Genomic DNA, 5,946 nt, shown 5'->3' on the forward strand with positions numbered 1-5,946 from the left:
GGGGGAAAAATAAAGGGGGGGGGGGGGGAGGGAGCCAAAGCGAGAGGAGAGAAGGAATAAGGGGCCTCACAGCAACAGGGGAAATGGAGGCCTCAGACAGCAGAGATTCTGCTTGGGGAAGCTTAGAAGCTGCCCCCACCCCCACCCCAGAGGAGCCTTTCCTCTAAGTGAGGTTTCCCAGTGCTGGAGGCTGTAATTAGAGCAAATTTACTGCAAGGACTGTGCTAGCACTGCCTACTGCATGGGGGAGGGGAGGCAGATACCACCCATCCCCCTCCCTGGGGCCTGGTGCCACTCTCCCTCTTCCCTCCCCAGGCAGACACATCAGCGCCTGGTGCCACTTTCCTTTGCCTGCTGGTTCTCTCCTGGGCACTTCCTTGCAGGGGAGCAACTGCAAGGCAGGCAAGCAGGGTTAAAACACACCAGTCCCCTCTGTATAAGCCCTAGTATCCCACCAACCCATCCTCCTTGGTAATACCACTGCCTTAATCTGATTATGAAACTGGATGTCTCAAGTGCTCAGGGGAGGGACAAGATGGTCTTCAGCCACAGCTGACCAGGGCCTTCCTCCTCCTTGCCACAAGACAGCCAGTAGTCAAGCAGGCCGCACTGTTTGAGATCAGCTCCATCCCCCAGCTCAGCCCGTGATATACCCCTGTCTCTTGCCAGCCCTTTTTATTACTCATAAGTTACCTTCTCCCTGCAGTCCCTGACCCAAGGAGTGCAAGGGGCTGCACCCATCTCTACAGTCCAGTGCAGGCAGGCAACCAAACCACAGGGTTTATTCACAAAGCACTTCTAACTGAAGGAAGATAGGGTAGGATGGGGGACAGGCCTTGCTGAGATCCACCCCCAGGGGAGCGGAACAAGGATTCTGTCTGTCAACCTTGACTCCCAAAAGAAAGACAGGCATCTTCTTCCAGGCAAGTGAAATGGGAGGACAGGAGGCCCAATATTCCTCAGCCAAGAAAAAAAAAAGCTGAGACCTGAGAAATTCCCTAGTAATCCAAGCTGAGTTGAAGGTGATCAACCACTTCAGGCAACAATCTGAATCTGATGAACAAGCAGTATGACATCCAGTGCTCAGTGCTGCCTGCTTCCCTTATGCACACCAAGGTGGGGAGGGGTGTGAGGGACCACTGCACAATGGATGGGAACATGGCCCTGCTGCTCACTATTCTACCTTTTAAAACAGTTTCTATCACAGTCATTACTTGCAGAACTTAGAAAGGGAGGATCCCCTTCCTGAGCAGGGGATCCCAGATGTTACAAACCATGCGCGAGCAGAATGGAGCAGCCCCCAACCCTCCACACATTCTTTGTGCCATCCCAAAAATCAGCAGCTGCACTTTTAAGTGCTTGAAACCCAGCCATAGCAACTAGCACCCCAAACTGAGTTCTACATGCAGGGGAACCATGTCCTTTATGATCAAGCAGATGGTTCCTTTCAAATCTCAACTAGTACCCAAAAATAAGAGGCCTCCTCACTCCTAAGCACACACAGACTTGCAAAAATTTATGCAAGCATGCACGATTGAAAACCTCCCTCTTGCATGAAACTCAAAACAGTACTTCTAAACTCAGCCACCTCTTGACCCCTTCAAAGTCACCAGCCTTCCTCCCTGGAAATGTACTGTCAAACAAAGTCCCCCTTGGAGCCAGGATCATTTTTATCCACCAGTACAAATGGATTTCTATAGTGTCAATAAAGACACACAGGGACAAACAATATACAGTAGTTCCAAAGACAGCAAAGAGGATCCTTCCTAGGGTTTTTCACCTCTAGAGACCATAATTCACCTCTTTCCAGCAAAACAAGCTCAGTGAGTTTGGTGATCTCAGACTATAGTTTGGAAAGAGGCACACACACTTCAGCAGAGTATATAGCTTTATTTTAGATGGGCCTATACTAGAACACCAGCAGGTCAGGATTCAAGATTTGCACAGCCAGGACTATTGGTCATCAGGATCAAGGTGCACTGGCAGATCTGAAAGAACAACTCAGATTGTGACAGCAGTCTGGCCAATTTCAGGTCCCCATCCAATAGATCAGACTTCCTGCGGTTCCCCTTCTATGTCACACTGCAGTATCCAGCTGCAACAGCTTCAATGTTACTGCCCACAGTATGTCATTCTCTACTACTGAAAATGTGCTGTTACTCGGCAGCTTTTGACTAGCGATCTCAATCTTGGACAAAGTTCCCTAAAATGCTCCATCTCCTAAAACACATCTTAAAATGCAAGTGGAGCTTGCTGCAGGATGCACCTTATTCCAGTATCTCAGGGCAGTCAGACAGCAAGAAAGGGAATCTAATGCCTGAACAACACCCTAATAATAAGGCTACTCAGTGAGGCTCCCTCTGGAGAGTAAGATAGACTGTGGAGGGGATAGTCAAGAACAATGCAACTTCCAGCTTAAGAGCAGAAAGATCAAAGACTCCAGCACAAAAAAAAAAAAGAAAAGAAAAAAGAAAGAAAGAGCTAAACCACCCAGGCAACACAGCAGCAAGTGCAGGCACACAAGAGGCCTCGCCCTGCATGGAACTGCTGCTGCTGCTGGCAGTGGCTGTATAGTGGAGACTGGACAGAGGGATCCTGCTCTGTCCGGAGCACGGCTTTATAGTACCGCAGTTCCTGAGTGCCAGATTGACAGGTCTTGATGAATGATACCCATCAGAGCCCCCTGCCTCTGCACCAGAGGGGTCAAGATCATGAGTGCCATGTTAGAGATGGGGCAATTGAGGCAGAGGAGGAGGGGCAGGGACATGCATGAGACCAAGGCAAGGGCGAAGAGGTCTGGCTGGAGATCACCGAGTGTGGGGCTCCTTGAAGGCAGTGGGCCAGGCTCCCCCCAAACCTGTTCCCAGAGGCTCAGGCCTCTCTCCTTGCACTGGGCGCACATTCAACTCGCAAACGGCCACTGCGTGTCCTTAATAGGCTTCTGTGTCCATGGAAACCCTGGGCAGGGGAGGCGGGATTAGCGGGCCGCTGGCCCCAGCAGCCAAGTTCATGAGGCCTAGCGCTAAGCGTGAGTGGCAGCCCTTGGCAGGCGGCTATTGTTGCGGCTGGCTGCTGGGTGCCTCTCTGGCAGGGCCCCCGCTGGGATCCCCGCCGCTCCCCGGCCCATTCTCCGGAGCCTTTCTTCCGCGGGGCCGCGGTCGCTCTGCCAACGCCGAGTTAGGCCCGAACAAAGGAGGCTGCCGGGGACGGCTTCTCTTGGGGCCTGGTCGCCATGGCAACCCGGCCCCTCCAATCCCAGCTGCTGGATCAGATTAGTGCGAGCTCTAATGCTCTTCTCCAAAGCGCTCAGCGCAGACACAAAGACACCCTGCTGGGGCGAGTCTCACTGCTGCCTCCCAGGAGCCCAGGCCGGGGCAAGCAGAGTGATGAGGCCGCCTCCAGCCCTCCCTCCCCAGACTGCACAAAACTGTCTTTCAGGGCCACCTTGTTCCACTCTGGGCTGCCTGAACGCACAGCCTCAGCGCCACAGCCTGCTCGCTGCATGTGCTCAGAGCAGCGGCCCTCTTCTCTCAGCCAGCAAAACAACAGCTCCACTAGCCCCAAGCACTCACCACCTTGAAGGGGGAGGATGCACAGAGCTGTCCCAGCCCCCACCCTCACCCACCCTACCTATACCCCAACACAGAAGAATGCCCACCAGGAAGAGAAGGTTCAAGGGATTGCCCCACATCTTGGCCTTGATGGGAAAGGGAAGGAAAACACAAACCCACTTCTGATCTCTCCCAATTTCACATAGATATCAGCAGGGGAGAGATAACGAACACAAACCAGCACAGATCTCTCTCTCCCCCATCTAATCGGGTCCTGCCCTTCTCTCTTCAAACCCCCGAAGGGGTGTGCAGTGAACAGGAGCACCAAGCACCCCAGATACCCACACGCCACATCAGCGCAAACACATCAGACATGCAGAGCCTAGACAAGGAATTTTGCTGACTCCTCTAACACAAAATCCAGCTTGATTTCAAACAGCACACCAACAAAAATGCACTGCAGTGCACAACTGGAACTGAGCTGGGATTGCTCCTCTTCCAACACTGCTACACTGAGTAAAATATTAGAATTAAGAGGAGAAGCTCAGGACATCATTGCCCAAGGCTTCAACATCAAACCTGTCCCAGCCCCCAACCCCATCACCAGGCCAGAGACCACTCCCTCCACCTCCCTGTTGCCATCTCAACTGTCCCTTGTACTACACATCAGGATTTGTTTTATCATTCCACAACGCTGTACAGCAACCACAGTGCAGGGAGATCCCAGCACATCTTGGGAGGGGCTCTCACTGCATACTGAGAGGGCTTGTGAAAGAGGATTGCTGTCTCAGAGAGATTGATGGAAGAAAGAAAGATCATGAAACTGCATGCTGAGGATAGGCAGGGATAAGGAGAACAGTTGAGGGTCGTGGGCAGAAGGAGGGACATTCTTAGACTAGATGGAAAGAAAGAGCCAGAGAGAAAGTTGATCTGCAATGGGGCGTGGAGAATCTTTGGGCTTTGTGTGTGGAGAGAGGAAGGGCACAGAAGCACTGTGATCTTGCATAGGGAGAAAAAGTCCTTTCACAAGGTGCGGGCATAAGAATACAGGAGTAGAATTAACATGGGAATGAGACTGTTTTTTTCCAGCAATACCATGGCGTGTGGACACAGCATACAACTAAGAACTGTGCTTTAACAAGGTTTTTACTGGTGAATTGTATTTCCCCCCCTCTTAAATAAATATTTGTTTCAATTGTTTAAACACAGCAGATGAGTATAGAAGGAGCAGATCACTTTAACAGAAAACTGTTTAGCTTAGTAGTCAAGGCTCTGTACCAGGGAAGTGTTTTACTTACTGGTCAAGGCTATAGTTATCCAACACTTGAGGTTAGAAGTTCAAGGTTTGTTAAGATTTTTCTTATAGCTATTAGGTAATGTTCCTCTCCCTGTTTAGCTACTAGGGTCAGCAGGGTCAGGGAAGAAAAGGGGGTTATAGTTACCAGCACTAACTTTTGTTCTTCAGATGGGCTGCCTTCTCTGAGCCCTGCCATAGAACAGTTAGGAGACACATATGTCCTCAGGTTCTGCCTTCCACAGACAGAAGATAGCCCAACAAGCAGTTCCTGCTTGGCTTTAGAAGTGTTATCCAAAATTGAGAATCAAATGAAATGGGAGAGGGAAGGAAGATTGTGACCCAGCGGAAGCAATACATTCAGAAAAATTGACTGTTGATAAGAAACCCTTTTTGATCCTTCATGGCATTCGCCACTGCTGAGCCCCCGCAGTAGGAACCTGGCTAACAGAGTGCTCCCTGAGAGATGGGCTCTGGAGCCTTGTTAGTGGAGGAGCAATCAGAACAATTCCTTTCTCCAAACCACATTTAGTGTTGAAAAGAATGGCAATTTGTAAAGGTGGGAAACGTGTAGGAGCCACACAGATTTTGCCAGAGGGCACACACGACTGCATCAACCCTACTAACTGAGTAGGCACTGAGATGGTCAGGCCCAGGGATGAGCCGGTTCATAATCAGCCTGAACCTACAGTATTATCCACTTAGCATTTGAGCAGACATGACTTAGCCTCTAGATTTTTCCCCAAAGGCCACAAACAGACTGACTTTTTCAACAGCTTAGTCCCACTTAAATACCAGCTAACATCTATTTTTTTTAACTTCTCTTCCTAATACAGTCATGGGCCTTGGGGTATGGGAGCCAGTGACAGATTGATTCAGACTGAGTCAGAAATTTGGGCAAGCTCCTGCAGGTGCAGATACAGGTTTAAGCTGCAAAGATTCAAATAAAAACTCCGAAGACAGAAGTAGAACAAGTTTCCACATCGACAGCAAATGAACAAGGGCCAGCAGGTCCTACAAGATACTACCCTGTCCTGGTATGGAATAGTAAAAAGGATGATGGCTGCCAGGACAGCTTCAGCAAAAGACAAAAGCACTAAA

General features: G+C 50.2%; 1 protein-coding gene across 1 annotated transcript in view; it reads right to left on the reverse strand.

The window, feature by feature from the left end:
* MSI1 (musashi RNA binding protein 1) overlaps positions 1 to 5,946 on the reverse strand; it is a 47,780-nt gene that overhangs the window by 13,928 nt on the left and 27,906 nt on the right. The gene's annotated exons all lie outside the window — the stretch shown is intronic.

Source organism: Gavialis gangeticus, unplaced genomic scaffold (assembly GCF_001723915.1).
Source record: "Gavialis gangeticus isolate Ggan-Ray unplaced genomic scaffold, GavGan_comp1, whole genome shotgun sequence".
In the NCBI taxonomy this organism is placed as follows: domain Eukaryota; kingdom Metazoa; phylum Chordata; order Crocodylia; family Gavialidae; genus Gavialis; species Gavialis gangeticus.